Genomic DNA, 22005 nt, shown 5'->3' with positions numbered 1-22005 from the left:
TGCAGAGGTGTATGCATGCGTGTGCATGTGTGTGCAGAGGTGTATGCATGCGTGTGCATGTGTGTGCAGAGGTGTATGCATGCGTGTGCATGTGTGTGCAGAGGTGTATGCATGCGTGTGCATGTGTGTGCAGAGGTGTATGCATGCGTGTGCATGTGTGTGTCGAGGTGTATGCATGCGTGTGCATGTGTGTGCAGAGGTGTGAGGGCAAATCAGAGATGAAGGTAGTGTGACAAGAAGTGAAGACCCCCCTTTGGTTCATACTGAGCATGATCTGTGTTTTCACCAACAGTTACCAACCTTTCATTATTCCTGGGTCAAATTGACCTGAACATTGGATCAGGGACATACATTTGCATGAGTACTCAATGATTGCTTTTTGATGTTCTTCACAGAAAATAAGCCAAGGCCATGTAATTTCAGGTAAAAAAAAATTGTGTCTGGTATTATTTTTATTTCAGTGAAAATTTAAAACGGGTCAATTTGACCCAAACACCACAGGAGGGTTAAAGCCGGCAAATATTCTAATACTAGATTCAACATTTTTGGTAAGGTCCTTAGGGATCAGAGTTGCTTGCCCATTTATAGTACCTATTACCCATATTTCATTTTTTCATGTTACAGTCTGGCCATCATCCTGCATTATCAAACCAGCAACATTCAGCTCATTCAGAAACATCTGAAATGTCCTGTATTCTTCTTTTGTGTAATGTGCTGGGATAGAAGATCTCAAAATTCTTTTTTTCTCTAGCAAATATTTCATATTTCCTTGCATAATGTTTTCATAATCACTAACTTTTTACCTCATATTAATATGCTTTATGGCTTGCAGGCATAGCAAGCAGGGAAGGGGATTACACATGCTGTCCTTAAAGTTTGTGACTTGCAGATCTTTGAACAAACCTCAAAGCTTCCCCACATCCTTTTCAAGATGAATATAAATTATGTATTAGTGCTCCCCATTGAATATTGATTCCCATTGAATATTTTCCAGACTGACAAAATGGCATCTCATATTTAGCTTTTACCCGTACAATATTTCATAAGATGTCAATACAAAAGGTCTTTAAGTGCCAACAACAATTGAGTTTCTGCAGGCATTATTTCCGGCCAACTACTTTTGACTTCCACAGCGATACTGAAGGTTGTGAATCATGAATGCTTTGACATGAGTGAAATTCATTGTGAGACTGCATGTATTACTTCCTTATTTCCACATATGCCTTTGTAAACTCTTATTAGTCTGGCTGCCCGTTATTACCAATTATGCCTTTTTATGCTCCTCCCCAGTGAATATACGTATGCAAATACGTGATTGCAAGTACAGTTCAGCTATGCATTTATATCCAGTGGTGTACATATAGATTTCTGTCTGGCCTGTGAAGGGCACTTTCATCTTCCCTGGGTAGTTTGAAAGACTTACATTAGAGAAATGTCTGTGGTACCTGGGGAATCATGAAAGATTTATCAGCAGTTTGAACATGGACAGCGAAGGGTAGGGGTGTTGTTACAGACTAAGGCGAGCTCTGTCATCCCCCCTTTCTGTCGGAGCGGAGCTTTGGTTCATACAGGGGTAACGAGGAAAGAGGCTCCCTTCCCCATTACGGTCCCAGCTGTTGCTAAACAACTCCAAACACCCCTCGCCCACCCATAGAGATACCAGCCTCTGCTGGGGGCGGAGGTGTGGGGGTCCATTACTCTACTTTCCCATTGAGCAGCTGTTAACAAACAGTAGTCTGAAGGGGAGAGGAACCTGGTGAGATGTGGATTGGTAAGGTGGAATTGTTGGTGGGCTTGGTGAGCAGTATGTCTGAGAGACCAGGGGTTCATTCCAATCGCTTGTTTTTCTCAACTCTTTTCCTTGCTCGAGACCTGAAAATCGGCAGAGGTCCATCATCTTTAAGGACATTCCAACCCCTTAAATGTGCCTTCTCAGAGCTACAAGTAGAAGTTAGGAACTCCAAATCTTTCCTTTGAGCAAGAAAACACCAGCGCATCCTTTGCAGAAGTATTTTTTTGGAAAGCCTGACATATAAATGATCGACCTGGGGATACCCAGGCCTGCCACGCCTGTAACTGATGTGACTTTGAACTGACATTTGGAGGAGGAAGGACATTCCCATTGCCTAATTCACGTTTTCTCGACTTCTCCATCTTAATTTCTTTTTCTTGGGACTTTTCTTTTACTTTTCCTAGGAGCTAGGAGTAGATAAAGAGCTAGGAAAATAAACAAGAGGAGATCACAATAAGACCTGGAGGTGTCCTCCCTTCAAACATGCACATTTGTCTGCTTGAGTATGACGCCTTTCAACCTATCCAAAGGAAATTGAAGTTGGCAGAGGACCAAAGGCAGACAGAGAGACAGACAGGGAGAGAGCAAGAACCGGGTTTGAGATGGGCTCGCAGAGCAATCTTTTCATTTTAATTGGCTGGTTCAGTTTCCTCTGCAGGTTCAACACCACTGTAACCCTCCTTGCTGGTGTAGAGCACAATTCCATATGAACCCTTTTACACAAGTTCATTTGCATTGTCTTCTGGAACCATGGCAGCAAATGTGCTGGGAAATTAAATATACCTGACGTGTTATGGGAAACACTCTCTCTCTGTCTCTGCTTCAGTAAGAAGAGAGGGAGCATATCGTTACTGCAAATCTACAGCACTCTTTAAAGATGATCGGAAATCTAAATTCACTTTTTGTTCTTGATTTAGTCAATTTTTCATTCCCATATGAACATATCTTAAAGTACATATTCCAAAGAAATAATACAATTGTACTACTTTTGTATTTTCACACCTTTTTTTTTTACATTCACTTCCTGGAAAAACTATTTGAATTTAATATTTAGTATATCCATCAAATGTCTGTCAATTTTCTGTTCCCTCCAATCAATAGCCTTTCACACAGCGATGCGCTTTCATCTGCCTGCTCATTTGACAGTTAATGCTACTCTAACCGTTTCAGCTTGTCTTAAAGTAATCAAGGTATTATGCATTTCTCAGAAGAAGCCAAGGCCAACTTCCATCATTGCAATGCAAAACCACTTGTCTCTCAGCATCATCATTTCCTGATTCTTTATAGCATGTATAACATGACACCTGCTTGTAAGGGAACCATCCACCCCAGATGTTTTTGTTCTAACAAGCAATATATTTTCATAGGTGTAGCTTGTTAAAATGATTCATTTTTTTATTTTTATGAAATGTTTTTTATTCAACAAAGATTTTCCAACAGAATATACATTTTTTCCCCTTAGCTTTCCCCGCCACAGCCCCCCCATGGCGACCCCCCCCCATGATGCCGTATTTGTAAAAAAAAAGAAAAAAGTATTCATTAAATGCAGACCTTTTTTTATTAACATGCTACAAATGGCTAAATGCTGCACTTGTTCTTTACTATACAAGAAAAAAAACTAAGAAACATGCATCACAATTTTTGAAGAAATGACAATATATTGTGCACAGTAAGCTACAATATGACTCTGCATCTGAACTTTGGCCAAACACATTGGCCACAGGGCAACATACTCTTGAGTTCATCAACTGAAACATAAGATAAACTGCTCTTACTTTAAACTTTACATTGCCCCTAAATGCGTAGCAGAACAAGCTGATTCACTCTGTCAAAACAGTTTCGAGCTGATTTGGCCATATTAGCATAGCACATTTTCCTGCTTTCAAATTAAAAGCTTTGTTATTTTTTTCTGTTGTTAAATCTTTGCTCTAAAAAGAGTGATTATAAATAATCATGTGGCATTATTAAATTGTGCATTCTATGAGTATGTCATGACAGAATGAAGAATCCTTCTTAGATTTGGGGGGCTTTATTATGATAAATAGCATTTGAATTTAAACAAATTTCTCCATATCTACTTCCACATTATTCCTACCACCAATATGCTAACAAACAGTTGCACTGGACACACACACACAAACACACACACACACACACATATAAATCTGTACTAAATGTAAATTAGTGTAAATTAATTACATCAAGCTAAGTTGTAGCATTTTAAATCTGTGTGATGTACAACATAATTGCTGAGTGCATAGATCTGATCAGTTTTGAAATTGTTTCCTTACAATTTGCATTTACCAGCAACATTATATCTATTGCATTTGCAATGATTTGCATTGTGTTATAATCCCCAGGGCAATACTGTGAATGTGTTTGAAAGCAGATTTAAAGGAATTCATGTTTTTAAAGTATATTTTACATTGTTTGGCTCCTGTAAACTTGAGAGAAATTATTGAAGCTGTAAAATAGCTCTTGGGATTATTGTGGGGCAATAAAATTAAGAAAACAAGGGATATAAATAATTAAACAAAAAAAAAATCAGTTTTAACCTCCTTCCTTCGCGTTTCTAAATGAAAATACATTTTAAGAGCCCAGAAGGAACGATTTGGGCCACTTACGGCCGTCTTATTTGTGGATGTAAACATTACTGGAATTGAGTGGTAATTGTGTTTTCCCTTTGTTTATGTGCAAGTAAATGCGAGTGTACTTTGTGCATTTGATGTTTGAGTCTCACCACGCTGCTTTGTCCATACTGACCTGCGATTGTTTTAGGGGAGGGCTCGTGATGGGGGAGGGTGGTAGAGGGGGGAGCTGGGATAGGTCTTCCCTATTGGTCATGTCAAAGGGGGTTGGGGCCCAAGGGGCAGAGCTAAGGCTTATGGGGGGAGGTGGCAGCCCTTTCAAATGTGATCACAGTTCTTTCTGCTTCTCAGGAGCACGTCTGTGCTCACAGATTACACGGAGTGTCCTCAAAGGCTGATACAGCTGGAAAGTGGAGAGAGAGCGAGAGAGCGCTTATTCTCCTCTACCTGCCTCATGGGCTTGGCTGTCTACAACCCCAGACTCCTTCGCTCCTGCTCTCCTCCTCCTCCATTTGCTGAACCAGCTCTCTGGAGCTCATGAAAAGCCAGCCTGGGGAGACCCCCGATACGCTCATTCTTTTCTTCCTCCTCCTTGATCTTGGGCTGTTTGTTTTCACACCGGCATACAAGCTTTTTTTTGTCGATTGTGGGTTGACATCGCCTCTGCTTTGGAAGGCTCTTTTCTTCCTCTCTGCCATTCGTACGGAGTTTGACCCGCTTTGTTTCACTACCACCGATGCGCAGCTTCCGGATAACACCTGCCGTTAACGTCACGGCGAGGAGGGGATAGTTCAAACGGCGGGTGGCTTCACCTGGAATTTTGGCACGGACTCTCCTGGATACTGAGAAGCTCTGACTGGAGGGGGAAGACTACGGATCCCAAAACTTCCAAGTTGCGATAGGCTATGTAAGTGTGAGAGCCCTGACTCGCTGTTGTGTGCTGTTGATGTTGTCTGCTGTAATTTCAAAACAAAACACCTCTGTGCTAGGAAAATCACAGTCCCTCCAGAAAGGCTGTAGCCCCACAAATCCCCTTTTTCAGTTGTGCTGGGATGAGTGACAACAGTGGTGAAAGCTTAGCAGAGTTTGCTGTGGTGTCCGTGCTAGCAAAACTCCTGTGTTGTGGTGCTTGTGCCGTGTTGTGAGTTATTCATAGAATAGACAGCCACATGGCTGGTTAGCCAACTGAATCAAGTGTCAGCATCATGATATATGAGCACAAAAGCGTACCCATTCTGAGCTGTTTTCTGTTTTCTTAGACGCTTTTGCTCCCGGATGACTTGAAAACCTGGCTGTGTGATACGCCCCAACCCCCACCCCCTCAGTAATTATCAGACTCCACTGCGAGCTCCCTTGACCCTCAGTAAAACTTCAAATGCAATCAACATCTGTGAAGGTGTGACAGCGCAAAGTTATTGAAGGGGAAATAGGCTGTTCGACCTTTTATTGCAGCGATAAGCAGGAAGGAAGGGGGGTGAGAGGAAGGGAGGGAGAGAGGGGGGATGTCTAGTCTTCTGTTCCTGATGGCTCGCGTGCACCGGTGTCCCTGCCGATGATAAAGGAACACTCGCCCAACTGTAAATATTTTCCCCTGCAAAGTCAGCGAGGCAGACGTAAATATTTTTCACCCGCAACCATCGCCACCCGGTGCCGCTAGCGGGGCGCGCGGGGGGGTTCTAATCGGCCACGTTACCCAGGTACGTCCTCTTAAAAAAACCGGCTGATGTACTTCATTTGCTCCGGATATGGAGAAACACCGGGGTGCTTCCAAAGCCTGGAGTGTTACATAAATACAGCCAGGGAAGCGCATTCCCCGAGTCGTGTGAAATTTATCGCTCGCATTTCTTTATTTGAACATGTCCAATCCTGGCGATGGGGCTTATTTTATTGTTCTTTGGCACCGATGCACAAAAGCAACTAAAGCTTGGAGGTGAAGGGAAAAAAAGCAACGGCTTAAATCACGGCCCCTCACACTCCTGCTTGGGCCCCTGCTGTGTTCACGCTTTTCTTTGTTTGTTGTGTTTCTGCAGCCAATCTCTTGATCAATTAACAATTACATTTTAGGCGTTTAGCAGACGTTCTTATCCAAAGCCACTTACATGGATGGTGTTCTTTTTTCACATAAAATCCATTATACAGCTGGATATTTAGTGAAGCAGTTCAGGTTAAGCACCACGCTCCAGGGTACAGGGCTCCCCCGCTGCCCCTCAGCCCCACAGCCTTGGAGTTATCAGCCCAGGTCCCTTAGCATTATGCTACACTGCCACCGCAGTTAAAGACCAGCTCAAACGGAAGCAGCTTTAGCTTCCGTGATAGGACGTATATAGGAGTGAAATGGTTCTTTTGGGGGAATGTTTGAAGGCCTGGCGTCAAATGAGGAGGGGGGGGTGTCAAATGAAGATGAGCATTGATTGTGTGATGTTGATTTGAAGGAAATGGAAAATTGAGAAACATTTCATCGACATACATGCCCACTGGTACACAATGAGGTAAAATCTTGTTTTCCAGGAAGTGGAAAGTATTACAATTTTATAATTATTTGGGAATATATTATTTGACATGTTCATAAGGTTATGAAGAATTGACTAAATTTTGATGTTAGCTTGTCTTTAAGGCTGTTGAAGATCTTTTATTCCTTGAAATTATTTATTTACTATAGGCGTGGCTTGCTAAATTTTCCACAGATGGCGTCATTTGAGTGACCAGGCGTCTACACGTTCAGCTTTCACGATGCCATAGATTTCAGCTGTCAGTCTTAATTTCATCAGCTGGAAAAGGTTACCTTTTCTAAAGGAATCGTTTGTCATACAGGTCATTACAGAAAATGAGAACAGCCGTTGAAAATTCATCTGACTGATTAAAAATCCTGCGTTGTGAATATGGGGCAGTCAATCTTCTGTGCAACCATCTTCACATGTGGCATAATATGATACAGATACAGTTGCAATCAAAATTATTCAATCCCCATTGCACATTAGGTTTATTGGCAAAATATACAATTTCTCAGCTGTTTGCAAATAAACAAATTACACAACTGTTTAAGTAGTTCAATGAAACATAATATTACAAAATATTACAAGGGTTTTTATCCACATTCAACACAAAATGCTACTTTTAATGACTACTGCAGTCTCAAAATTATTCAACCCCTTCATGAAAAGTAGTACTTAGTAGACCACTTGCCTCCTCAGGAATCTGGTGGCAGCCGCTGATAGCTTCCTCTTTCTGCCACGTCCAGGTAGTGTAGCCACTGTTCCTTTAACTTTAAACTTGCAAACTATGCTTCCAACTGTATCTCTAGGAACATTCAGTGCTTTTGCTATCTTCTTTTGACTTAGCCATATTTCTAACATGAAATCAAACGTCACTCTCAACAAACCCCTAGCCAGTCCAGGTATTTATGTGTTTTATCTCAAGCACACCTGAACTAATTAGTTGCACCAGGTGTGCTTGAAACAGGGGGTTGGGTAATTTTGATTAGTTGCATCAGGTGTGCTTGAGACATGGGGTAGAATAATTTTGAGACAGGGGGTTGAATAATTTTGAGACTGCAGTAGTGATTAAAAGTAGCATTTTGTGTTGAATGTGGATAAAAACCCTTGTAATATTTTGTAATATTATGTTTCATTAAACTACTTCAGTTCTTGTTTAATTTGTTTATTGCAAACAGCTGAGAAATTGTATATTTTGCCAATAAACCTAATGTGCAATGGGGGTTGAATAATTTTGATTGCAACTGTATTAAAAGTGTCAATTAAGAGAACATTAGCGCCTTACAATTTTGGTTGGGATTAAAACCAGCTCCTATGGGAGCCCTAGTCTTAAAATACCCTCTTAAAATGGTGACCTGTGGTCCCTGCTAAAAAACAACAGCTCAAACTAGGTTTTGAAACAGCTGGTATCTGGTTGACCAGTTCAGACCAGCTCCAGCTATGTTTTGAAAGTGCCAGCTAATCAGAGATGCTACCAGCACTAGCTGGTTGACCAGCTCATACCCAGCTAGACCAGCTTATGACCAGCTTTGGCCGGCTCAATTTTCATGCTGCTCAAGCTGGCATAGCTGGATTTTATAGCAGGGCTTGCAGGTGAACCGTTTTGGTTGATGGGTCAGGTGCAACTGTCTGTTTCAGGCCTTTTCTCCTCATGGTAATGGTTTCATTATTAACTCTCCCAGACAGGAACAGCCTTAATTATGTGCATGTTTACAGCTCATAGACACACAATGGCTGAGGGCTACTCAGGCAGAACGAGGTAGAAGTGGAAAAATAGTGTTTAGTGAAGCAGGCAGAAAACCACGTTAACATCAACGTTAACGCTTTAGTTGTACTGAGCCACAGGGTGCATGTTAAATATACTGTGCATTTCAGGTTTCTAAAAGGTTATGAAGTGCAATAAAGCTCTACTCAGCAGGTTTTTGGTTGGGTAAATACTGAATGTATTTTTACATACTGGAACATTCACATGGTGTCAAGAGTGTGGGACAGAGGAACCAAGAGCAGACTCAGGGATAACGTGAAGTCATGAATGGAAGGCTTTAATAATAAAAGGCAGATCCAGGCAGGCAGAGGTCAAAAAACAGCAAACAAGTATGTCAAGGTACATCATGTACGTGAAGGTAAAACAGGCTGAGCTCAGTAACGGGGAGACAGTCCACACAGGCTAAAGTACAAAAACAACAATCCAGAAGCAGAATTCAAGCAATCCAGGCAGAGGTCTTAAACCAGAAATCCAAAACAGAACAAAAATAGAATGCCACACAATCAAATTTTGGTTCTGAGAAAGATGCACATCAGACATTACATTACATTACATTATTGGCATTTGGCAGACACTCTTATCCAGAGCGACGTACAACAAAGTGCATACCCATAACCAGGGCTAAGTGTGCTAAAAGACCCTAGAGGGAAGTACAATTTCAATTGCTATCCGTACAACAAAGATAAGGACCAGGGCCTTTTTTTTTTTTTTAAACAACAAATAAACAAACAACAAAGCAAAAGTGACCAAACTTAACTATCCAAATACTGCTTACCTAGCCAACTAAAAATACTGAAACACTACGTAAATCACAAAGACAACAATTAAGGATCACAGGGAGGTAGGGCGGGATGGGGAGAGGTGCTGCTTGAAGAGGTGCGTCTTCAGTTTGCGCTTGAAGGTGGGGAGAGATTGTACAGTTCTGACCTCAGATGCAAGACTGACAAAAATACCAGGGACAGGAAAATAACAGGTAATGAGCCAGGTACAGGATGAGACAAACTAGCAACAGGAACTGAAAAAGGACAGGCTTAAATACAAAACTAACAAGCACATAACAAGCAACAGGTGAAATGAATGACAAGAGACAGGAAGCAAATGCAAATGGAGTGGACTGCGGTGACACAGGTGAAATTAATCAACAGGCAGAATGGACTACGGAAAGAGAACAGGGACATACGGCACTAAATGCAAAAGGAAACAGAAAAAAATGCTAGGAAGGGGCAACAAAGAGTTTATACACACAATAGCAAAAGGGCAAGGACGTGACATATACAGGAATCTTATGAAAAAAGGCTTATAGATTACCCCTTCTTTGGTTTAATATGGAGCCAGCCAAGATGGCTGTTGGAAGGAACAATTCGATCAGTAGTTTTGTATACCATGGGGATAATGCTGTTAAGGAGCTAATTGTAATGACACTTTCAGTCATAGTTCTTTAGATTTCATTGCTTTTGTTTTGTTTTTTTACTGTAGGTGACACCAAGCATGCTGCGATATTCATTTTACTACCAACACGCTCTGTTAGTTTTATTCAGAAAAAATAACAAGAAAAGCAGTAATAATATAGTTAAAGCAGATTTGCTTCCATAAAATTCCATTCCAATGGCATATTGCAAATGTTTCTCAATATCGTAACGTATTGAGTACTCCACAAGATTTATGGTACAATAAACAGAAATGCCTGCTGACACAATAATATGGTCATATGCTTAATTAGGCACTTTTGATTGTAATTACAGAGCTTAGCGACATTTTATGTTTCTTAGCTGTATAATGCAGAATCAGTTGAAATATAGAAAGAAGCAGACAACAGAGAGTGCATGGGAACACTATGTTAATAGTCAGTTTTGTAATAAAATATTTAAAGGGTAACCTTTCTTCTGAGTGCATGAAAGCAACAGCACATCACGACACCACATGGCAGTGTGTGTACACGGACATTCACACGGTATCAGGAGCAGAGTACATTACATTACATTACATTATCAGGAGCAGAGTACATTATTGAATCTATTGTGTGGCGCATATATTCATCCAATTAATTTGCAAGCACTATGCATAAACAGTGATCTTATGTAACAAACTTGCAAGAAAAGGAAGATTTAAATACTTGGCCAGTATTGTCGCATTTGTCACTTATGAGAAATGTTACACAATAGAGTGTTCTCTGAATTAAAGCATCGCACAGTAGACCATCAAAGCTGAAATTCACTTTTTCCTCAATTTAGTCAATTCTTCATAACCATATAACCATGTCTTAAAGTATACACTCAGTGACCTGTTTATTAGGTAGACCTGTACACCAGCTTGTTAATGCAAATATTTAATCAGCCAATCATGTGGCCGCAACTAAATGTATAAAAGCATGCAGATGTGATCAATAAATTCAGCTGCATTTCAGACCAAATTTCAGAATGGGGAATAAATGTGATCTAAGTGAATTTGACGGTGGGATGATTGTTGGTGCCAGACAGGGCGGTTGGAGTATCTCAGAAACCGCTGATTTCCTGGGATTTTCACACACAACAGTCTCTAGAGTTTGCAGAGAATGGTGTGAAAAATAAAAGATGAAAATGACGCAAATAACCAAGCATTACAACAGTGCTATGCAGAAGAGCATCTCTGAACACACAACGCGTCAATCCTCTAAGTGGATATGCTACAGCAGCAGGAGACTTTAATATGTCTAAAATATAACATTAATATTTTTGCACTGAAGTTTTCTTGGAAAACAAGATTTTACGTCATTGTGTACTGGTTGCTGTGTATGTCGATACATTTTTGTTCCCCTCCAATCAATATCCTTTTCATGCTCATTTGGCGTCAGTCAAATGAACTTACCGCCCACTTATGTATACCTCATATCATATATGCAAGTGCTGAACTTCCATTTCAGTTTGTTTTTAAGTGTAGTACAGTGTAAAGTAGGAGCAGACTGTTACAGTATTTGTATGACTATAGTCTACTGCAGGCTGAAGCCAACTGAAGTCAAACCCAAGCAAAAAAAAAACAAAGCAAAAAAAAAAAATGCAAAAGGTCTGGAGAAATTCCCCTCTAATTTCCCCTCCAATTCATCAGTGTCTCTGAGGCTTTACAAAGATTTGTTCTGTCCATCTGAATGCTGTCTCGAAAGTCATTGCAGCCCCTCTGGAAAACCTTGTACATGGACATGCTTTCTGTTTTTCTTCATTTGTGTTATTTCTTTGACAAACTAGGGATGGCATTTTAGTTGAAGTGAAGGATTTTCAATGACCTTGGTAGTTTTCCAGCTCATCACAGTATGCAAAGGATGCTGAGAATTCACTGAAGCTGTCACAGTGACTTCCAGTTTGAATAACATTGCAATAACTTTTTTGCCTTCAGTGTTCCATTATTTATTCTCAATACACAAATAACCATTGAAGATATAACTCTCGTACCAGCCCTATCTAATAATATGCTGTTCTATCAAAACTTTGCTCAGAAACACATGGCTCCATTAACATTTTAACGTGTTCAATTTTAGAATTTAATCATGTACTGTTTTGTACATTTGTACTGTTGTGCCTTCAGTAATTGCATCATGTTTGCCTGCAATATGAAAATCCACTGTGGTTCTCCAAGCCCAGTTGTTTATCCATGTAAAACCAAATTAAAAAAATAACCAATAATAATAATAATAATAATAATAATAATAATAATAATACATTTATTAATATAAATGAACACACTGCATGTTTTTGTTTTTTCAGGTGAGACAATTTGTTTACTTCGACTCAGTCGCGTGGCAAATACGTATAATGGCACTGGGCACCAATTTGCGGATGACATTCTTATTTGCGCAATTACATTCTCACAGGTACACTGTGCTGCAGTTTCTAAATGAAAATGTCCACTGGGGGTGCTAACGGGAAGTTTAACTTAAATCACTGGTGAAGAAACACACGCTCAGGAGAAGCATGCTGGTTTAGAGTGGTGATTCATCTTGTGCTTCAGACGTTGCTTTGCGATCTTGGTTCGAGAACTAGGCTCCTTTATTTACACAAGCATTTTGGAGGTATTGACCTAGGTTCTGGTGGGAGCTTGGTATGAATTGCTTGTGGTTGGAGCAGCAAGACCGCATAAGGAGCAGGGAATGAGGGCTGGCGATGGAAAACATGTCTGCCTCAAAGAATAGGAAATCCTTGGTGTTCCAATGATTAGTAGGTATTTTCAAAAACAGGACAGCGGAGGCTTTTGCTGTTAGGAGTTTGTTTCGGATTTGCATTGTTGCTATTATGGATTCCACATTCCCAAAGCGGCTTATTTAGTGCATATCCATATTCAGTTTTTAAACCTGTCTTTGCAACAATTCAGTTTAATCCTCCTCTTATTTTCTCAGGATTTTCCCCTTGTATTTGGAAAAAATAGGACCTGTCATCAGGGGAAAATGTCTTATTGAAAATATTGATCAACTGTGCATGTTTTATGGACAGTATCGCGACTGTAGAAATAATGAATGGTCACTGGTTCTCTGGTTCAGCTAAAGGTGTTTTACAGTGAGGTCCTGAACTGACTTGAATCCAAATGTGTAGCATAGGCCATATTGTGTGTATGTGTTTGTGTTTGTGTGTGTGTGTGTGTGTGTGTGTGTGTGTGTGTGTGTGTGCTTCCAGCAACTTGGAATTGGAGCCTGCATGCAGAGATAAGGTGATCTGTAGGACAAATATTTTGTATTTAAAAGCTACTCTGCATATAACAACGAGGCAACCCTTTCTTCAAACCCTTTTTGTACAAACAATGGCATGAAATGGCTTATGAGCTAGGGAGCTAATAAAAGGGCATTTTTGTAATCTTTTGCAAAGCCTGGGTTGCTGGTAAGCAAGAAACCAGTGTCTTTCTTCCAACATGGCAGCTAAAAAGGCAATCTCTGCTGACACAAAATGCAGCCTGCTTGAATCATATGACAGCCTTATAATTATAATAATTAACCCGACGTAAAGCTGCTGCCTATATTCTCAAAATATCTCATGAATCTATAAAACTTGCTTGTTCAGTAGACCATAGAAGTACTGGTTGTACGTCTGAACTTAAATTAAGAGCAATGTGACGATGTGATTGCTGCCTAATTGAAAAAAATGACACGAGCGAAACAGTTGATTTATGTTTCAAAAGTTTTGTTGGCAACAGCTGCGTGTTTGGAAATCCATTGAGACTTGAGTTGTGCAATGTCGGGGAATACTTTTATTAATTTGTAGAAACATCTGAAGTCTAAAATGCATATACAGTAGAACCTTAGAAGATTTATGGACTGACAGGTCAACAGAACAGAACTTGTAAGTAATGGATAGTGCATTCTCAAGCAACTTGAGCTATTTTCTGTTGGAGCAGCTTAATGAAACAAAAACAGGGGTTCCGTCTTGAGTAGTACAGAAAATCACACAGTTAATTAAATTAAAATTCTCAACACAATGATAGAAGGTTGTATTCATTAACGTTTCTAGAGGCTCCCGCACTGATGCCGTGTGTTATATAATATGGTTTCCATCACTTTTCACTTTCTTTAAACTGACAGTCCAGTCAGCATTAGCTCATTAGTCTATTAGCTATTCTTGTGTCTAGCTGTTTTCTTGTTCAATAGTTTTCTGGTGTCTATGATCCACATGCATGTTCTTTGTAATTTTTTGACTTACAGTTTGTAATGTCATGTTTTGTAATGAAAGACAGGTAAAAATGTATTATTATTTTGTATTTTGTTATGTTGTATTATTTTTTACATATTGGCTTACATCACTACCTCTGGGTATGGTATGATTTTGTTATTTGTCCTTTTTTTGTTTACGTTTTAATAATACAAGGGCTACCTTTCTTATCAAACCGTGCAGCTATTTCGATCTATTTGTACTTCTGGCGTTCATAGTGTCAGGTCTCTGTGGACGAGCAAAAATATACCCCTTTGTTCTCACTGCAGCTGAGTAAGAACATTGGCTCTTGTTTCTGTCCAGTAGTATGTTCTTGGTACTTTGAGTCATCTTTTTGGTGTGTCAGTCTTCCTCCTCAATGCCCTGTGGCTTCATTGGCCAGGTTCTCCTGGATGCGTTTTGGTAGAATGAGTTGGAATGCTATATTGTCCATGAGTCTTTGTTCACTTTGCCAGTCTTTCCTGCAGGCTCAGATATAAGCTTGAAACTCAACGTCACTGCAGAAAATGTCCTAAGCTGGAACTCAAAATTTAAGTGATATGATAATAGGGCAATTATCTTAGCCTGCAAGCACCTTATACATTGCTGAAGCAGCTTAGCTGTTCCATCATATTGCACTAGTATCTCATGAAATCAGAGCTTAAACTATATTGTGTGTTCTAGGCTTCAGGGTGCCGACCTGATGCTGAAGAGCATTTAAATGTCTTATTATGTTTCATTTATGATTATGATTTATAAGTAGGCCCGAATATCCAGATATCCCCCCGACAGCTATGGAAGTGTTGGGGAGTGGCCTCCTTATTCGACTTGGCTCTTTGAGGTGTAAGACTGAACCATGTCATTGTAAAACACAATGTAAAAAAGTGCTTCAGAGAGCGAGAGAGGGAGAGAGAGAACAAGAGGAAGAGACAGAGAGGGAGAGCTTGGCAGGTAATTACAGGAGGAAAGAAAGAGGGCTGAGATTTAATATGCTTTGATGGAAGTCAGTAACCTAACCCTTTGAGACCTAAACTCCTCTGAGACACCAGATTGCAGAAGGCCAGAATGGCTTGATTACAGTAAATAGCACTGCTTTGTTGTTTTACTGCCCTGTAAATGCTCTCTCTGTCCATATTTCAAATCGCTCATGTCCGGTTGGCACCGTGAATGAAACGGATTTCACCAGAGCATTTACATGAAAACCAACAACAATAAATATCGAATCCATCTGAAGCATCTTCTCAGAAAATAAAAGATGTTTTATCACCGATACGACTTTATGCGTGTGTTAAATGGAGCACGGTTTCGTCAAATAAAAACAAAGGGAACAAACGCATTGCTTGTAGAACAAAGGTTTTATTTTCAGATTTATCCCCGGCCTCAAACACATAGTTGAATGGTATTAGTAATTCTGATGTGCATGTAAAACTGATTTAGCTGCCTGTAAATTATCATAATGTAGGTTTCAAATGAGATTAAATCACACATTTTATGGAACACAGCGTGAGGTTTGCTATCTGAATCTTACAATTGAATTCATGCCGCCTGCGTAATCCTGTGTTTTCTATGGTGCAAAATTAAACTATTCTGTGAAATGGAGGAAGCACAATCAATTTGCTAAGTGTCCTGAGGAAGAGATTACCATATTTCTTCAAATGCTCCCTGTGAGCCTAGAAAATATGGGAGAAATAGAGCTATATGCTATTATTACTTTAAGTTATTAGCTATAGCAGTGGTCTTCTAAGTGCTCTTGTAAAGACAATTGGAAAATGTGCTTCATTGAAGGCACCCAGCCAACAGAGAGATGTTTCTGTATTGTTGTAGGAAGAAGTAATGCAAATGTGAGTGTATCTGAATATAGATATACCCTATCTTAGTTATATTTTCCCCTTTTTTATTTCTACCATATTATACTAATTCCAGGTAAAAGGTTTTTAGGTTTTTAGATAGATGTTCCTGAATATATTATGAAATACCCTGTCAACAAAATAGAGTTGACAAGGTAAAAGTGTGTTTTTTGTGTGTGTTGTAATTTCATGAATAAAATAATATTTACACTTCTGTGAGCTGTCTTTGCCGGTTCCGTTCCAGCAAACAACAATTTTCATCCTGCGCCAAACACAAGCTAACAGGCATATCTGGTGGGTGAGAGTCAAGCATCGCGTGTTAAAAATACATAACCGAGCACCCTCCTACCGGGGGTATTATGGAGTGAAAATGGAAGTTAAGTACGGCGCTCCTGCCTCACCAGCAGTAACAAAGTCGCTCGCGTGGCAGTAACGTCCACGACGGGGGAGGGTAATGAGCCGGGAGAAGATCCTTTAACATCCCAATCACCCCGGCCGCTGCGGAGATCCTCCTCTTATCTGCTAATGTGATCATTCTACCTGAAAGGAGAGCCATTTGTGTGAATCTGTAGCTATTTAGTGAAGCATCGCTGTGGTTTATTTCATTATTAGATCAGCGGAACTCTCTGGAGAAGTGCCGACAGCTAATTAAGGCACGCGGGAGGAGGAAAAGTAGGTCAGCGACCGATGCTGCCATTGGCCGGCGAATATGAATGCACCTTAAACGCAGGAACACATTTGCGCATACGCTGATGGGAGGCCAATTTATGCGTCCATTACAATTATTCCTCCAATTAGTCCTCCCTGCACTGGACAGGGAGATCTGCCTGTGACCACAGAGATTACCCATCTCATATTACATGTCATATACCCTTAGTGAGCACTTTATTAGGTATGCATTAGAATTATTTTTTTGGCTTCTGCTGCTGTAGCCTTACTATCTGCTTGGAGGTTTGACACATTGTGTCTTCAGAGATGCTCTTCTGCTTACCACTGTTGTAATGTGTGGTTATTTGTGTTACCATTACCTTCCTGTCTGCTTTGACTAGTCTGGCCATTATCCTCTGACGTTTCTCATTAACAAGGCGTTTCTGCCGGTAGAACTGCAGCTCACTGGATGTGTTTTTACCATTCTCTGCAAACTCTAGAGACTGCTGTGTGTGAAATCACAGGTGATCAGCAGTTTCTGAGATACACAAGCCTGTGAGTCTGGCACCAACAATCATTCCACGGTCAGAGTCACTTAGATCACATTTATTCCCCATTCTGACATTTGCTCAGAAAAAATTTGAGAACAGACTGACATGAGATTCTTCCAGATGTCATCATTAAAATCAGTGTCAGGCCAGACGTGACGGCGAACACCCTTTCTCCTGGAAACACTCACGATGCAGGTCAGGATTTGCATCTACTGGTGCCTCTCACTCAGCCCTGTCACACCACTCAAGATGGAGAGGTAGCATGTGGCACGTTCCTGTGCTCAAAGATATACACAAGTCACTAAACAGCCATATGTCCATTGACTCTTTTAAGCAGAGAAATGATTTTGAGATCACTTCTAGTGCTCCAATGATCTTTAAGGCTCGACAAGATGATACCATACCCATTTGTTTACGTGTGTCTCAGTCGATTATAAATAGCTTTTGAGGACTATCACTTGTTTTTCTTTTTTATGTGTGCTGTGACCTTTCATTAAGTATGTCTTTGTATGCAAAACAGCAAACTAAACAGCTGTGAATATGGATGGAAGGAGACGTAAACATGTGAGCAGAACTATGAAGGTGCTCTTTAGAGGGGGAGTGGAAAGTTTGGTGAGAAAGGGGGATGTTTATCGATCACCTACCTCCAGGCCACCCACTGACATGGCGCCTAAACAGGGTGGGGCTGCCACAGGCAGGTGAATAAATAACAATTACCTCAACAATTACCTGTGGAGAGACGTGCAAATCACTCTTCTGAATGACGAGTGGTGGGGGAGGGGGATACATTCTTCAGGGTCATGGAGCTCTTCGTATGCTTGTTTTTCTTCACACCAATTCCCAAAGTTTAATTAAGCTTTAATAAAATAGATGGCTCCACTATTTGGACAACTCACCTTTATACATGCACAAAAATGTACTGCAGTTATATTATTCTTCTGGGGAAGGCAGGAGTAGTCCAGCTATAAGCTGCTTAATCTTTTGCAAAAATGTAATCTGTGCAAACTGTGTAAATCACTGGGATAAATACAGAATTTACAGAAAGTGCTAATTAAGGACAGCATTCGGTGCAGAAATTAACACTCACGTGCCATTCAGTTGACAATTGAATTATCCCCAAAAGCACGGGTCATTAAAAACAGTTTTTCTTCAAACAAACAGTTGTGGAGTTATATGGTTCATACTCCCTGCAACAGCCTGCCAGAATCAAGATACTTATCTCTAAAAGGTCATAGTTCAGATAGTTTAGTATTTATCTTTTGAATGAATAGGTAGATAGCTGATAGTCCACAGGTAGTCTGTTGTATTAAGGTGACATGTTATTGTCATGTGCGTCCCTGTACTTTCTTGTTAGTGTTTGTCTTAGAGACTTTGTATAACAATGGTAAGGAAGAAATTGATCCCAATGGTGCTGCTAGTATGTTGCATACAGGTTTCATACAGTAGGATACATGATGTGTCACACCTCAGTATATCTGTAGGTATTGAGACTAATATGAATGATTTACATGATGATTGTAATGGCTTTCGATTTCGATTTCAATACCTCTCTTGAATCCTGTCTTCAGTCTAACCCCCTAAAAACGGAAAGTTAAATATTCAAATGGTTATTTATCTAAGTATCTATTAGAATGTGTTGTCATATGCCAAACATATGCAGATTTTGTCTCATGTGTCCTGCTGAATGAATAATGCTTTAGCTTGTATTCTATGATAAATGATTCCAATAAACTCAGGAAGAGAAATGCCAAGGATTTCACCAGAGCTGATTATTTTCTGTTCTGGTCTCAGAATTCCATCTGCTGAATGGCATTTTCACATGCCTGTGGTCTAAAACTGAATTCTGCTACTGAAGCTCTGTGGCACATATCTCAGTGGCTGGAACTGAACAGATTTGACCCAATTTGAAAGCGAGCAAATATCATATATCAAATCGAATCGCAAAAGGCTATCGATGGAATTTCAAGTGTGAAAACACACATAGGTGTCTCAAATCCCTTATGGTCAGGTCTAGCTAATTCCCAGAGTTGAGAGATAAGATTAAATACGTAATGTTTAGTCAGAAGAGATGTTATCCGTAACAATAAATCAATAAAAATACTTACTGCACCTGTACATTGCAATGAAATTGACATAACTATGGCCTGTACAAGATGAGAGTTACATTATATGAAATATAAGAGCGAAGAAAACAAACATTGATCCCACAATCATGTGTCAATCGAGTTTCTGATTACACTTTTGGAACTTTGCTTGTATACTGTATGTAAAGTGGCTGGGGCATTAGCAAGCTAATTTACTCCTCGGCTTGGGGATAAGACAATGTTCTTGTTAGTTAGCGACTTCTGAGATCCGACTTGATGATCACCCGCTGAGTTTTTATAAATAAGTCTATAACAACAGTGGGATTCGTTCAGTCCCCCTTTCCGGTTGAAATAATTACTTACATGTGGATCTTAAAAAGCATCACTGGGTGTCTATTGTTGGGCACCCTTGTAAAAAGCCACCATTGGACTTGTGGCTTTAATTGATCAGCCACTGCATAATAGCGGAGAACACAAGCCCTTTCAGAGAGGCATTAGATTAGGCTGAAAAGCCATCACAAAAGCCCACTCTCCCCGCTGTTTAATGCTTTCTGTTTCCATTGTGTTGTAGGGACTTGCCTGAATATTCTCCTGCAAGTCCCTGCAACACCCCCGCCTACACCCACAGTGGAGACTGGGCCACAGTGCTGTGTTCACTCAATATTACCTACCACAGAGTGTTGATAGGAACATTTTCGGATGCGTGTTCTAATAACCGTGTGTCTGTTGGCTCTCAGAAACCCCCTGTGTGTTGTACGCCTGTGGACGGCTTCCTCTCGCGGTGGCTGCATGGATTCCCCGTGACTGTACAGTGGTTATTTCGGCTGTTTTTTATTTTTTTTCTTCTCACTAATGGATTTTATAAAAGGTCATGTTTAATTACCAGCTGGGCTCAAGAGCTAAGTGTTTGACTGGGGATTCGCCTTTCCGGTTGAAATCCCTTCACGCGTCATAGACTGTTCACGTTTAAATAAAAGTGTTTTTTTTTGGCTGAGGATGTATAATGTCACTTTAAAAAGACGACTCAAGAAAAGGAATGATGAAACCACGCTCAAGAAAAGTTTAAAATGTTTAGTATATACTGTATAAACATAAAGTAAAGTCGATTACTGCAGCTGTAGAGGAAATAGCAATGCTTACATTGTAATATGACTGGGTATATAAGGGGTGGCTAGACCCCTGACCAGTGGTTTAAACACATACTGTCCATGTATGTCACCCTTCTCCAAAAATCAGTGTTGTGTGTGACCATAATGATCATTGCCTTGTCCCAAGGCCTACCAATAAAAAAGAAAGCAGAATTAAAGAAAAAATTGTTTCTTGAAATCCTGACAATATTTATTCTTACCACCACACAGACCAGCATGTTATCTCCTCAGAAACACAAGGCTTTGCCAGTCTTGTGCAGATGTGAGGATGGAGGAGGTTAAATTATGCAGGTTAAATAGGCAATCATGTGGCTGCCAGACTGACATGACCAGCAGCCGAATGGAAGCCTCCCTTCCCCGAGGGTGACCGTCAAAACCCAACCATGGGGACCGTCCTCGTAGCACTGTAGAACGTCCTTTAGAAATAAGCAAGTTAGTTAACCATCTTTTTCTTCTGTCCTTAACAGACTCAGAAGAGAGCACCTGGGAAATTTCAGCTTCTGTGACGTTCCCCGGAATACTTGTGGAAAAACTTCAGGCAGAACCCTGGTGAGTATCCATGATGTATAACACTGTGCTGGTGTGGATCGTAAGTGTATTCGCACCCCATAAATAACCTTGACTTATTATTGGAGTGTGCGGGTAATTGTATCTCAAAGCATGCATGTATGCATCTGCACAGCAATGGAGGCACTGTTTCTCCCTGTTCATATCCTACCCGTAGCACCAACACAATTATTTCATAAGAAAAAAAAAATCTATTTCCCATTTCCATTAATATACCAAACTGCAAAATTGAGCGCTACTGCATATTACTGTTTATCTATTTGCATTTCCTCAATGCACAAATGTCTCCATTGGAGACACCGACAATGCAACGAGGAAAAACATTTTGTGAAAATGAAACCTTTGATTATCTCCCTCGGTAATCACGTTAAACTCCTCAGTTATCGTGCACATCTGGGTTCCTGAATATGCTGATATTGGTAATCCTCTTACAGCGCCTGCTCTCTCGCATTCTACTCAGGCTCGAATTCTTCTGAGATCGGTGAATTTTGAACATGCACAGTGTGCATATACATATGGCTCATTATTACATGCTGTAGGGCCACGCTAAGTGGATATTCACTTTGTATGTTATTTCTGGGAATAAAATGCCGGCGAAATACCAGCAGCGGTTCTTTTCACGTGAAGGCAATGAGATGGAATTGGTGGAAGCCAGTGGTGTGTTGTGAGAGGGTTTTATGTGAGGGGATCTTATGTCATAATGTTGCAAATGAAAACATCGGGGGAAATTACTTATCTGGGCTCTTTCCATCATTAAGTGAACTAATGATACCTTTCTGTATGGGAGGTTGGTAAAGCAGAGAAGAGGACATGCTGAACTTCCTTTGGAGAGATACAGAGAAAAAATTTGAGAGGAATGCAGGGTAAAATGAGAACTGCAA

The 22005-nt window shown here is 40.3% G+C and overlaps 1 protein-coding gene across 5 annotated transcripts in view; it reads left to right on the top strand.

Annotated features, from left to right (window-relative positions):
- Positions 1-22005, top strand: part of large2 (LARGE xylosyl- and glucuronyltransferase 2) — a 178778-nt gene that overhangs the window by 114170 nt on the left and 42603 nt on the right. For 4 of the 5 annotated variants that reach the window (XM_061245633.1, XM_061245634.1, XM_061245632.1 and 1 more), the window contains one exon: positions 21025-21106. The gene's annotated coding sequence lies outside the window, so the exon portion shown is untranslated. Of the gene's footprint in view, positions 1-5092; positions 5288-21024; positions 21107-22005 lie in introns of those variants that run through there. The other variant, XM_061245635.1, reaches the window with a different exon arrangement.

This window comes from Conger conger, chromosome 6, assembly GCF_963514075.1.
Source record: "Conger conger chromosome 6, fConCon1.1, whole genome shotgun sequence".
Classification (NCBI taxonomy): Eukaryota; Metazoa; Chordata; class Actinopteri; order Anguilliformes; family Congridae; genus Conger; species Conger conger.
This window is presented reverse-complemented; position numbering and strand designations above follow the sequence as displayed.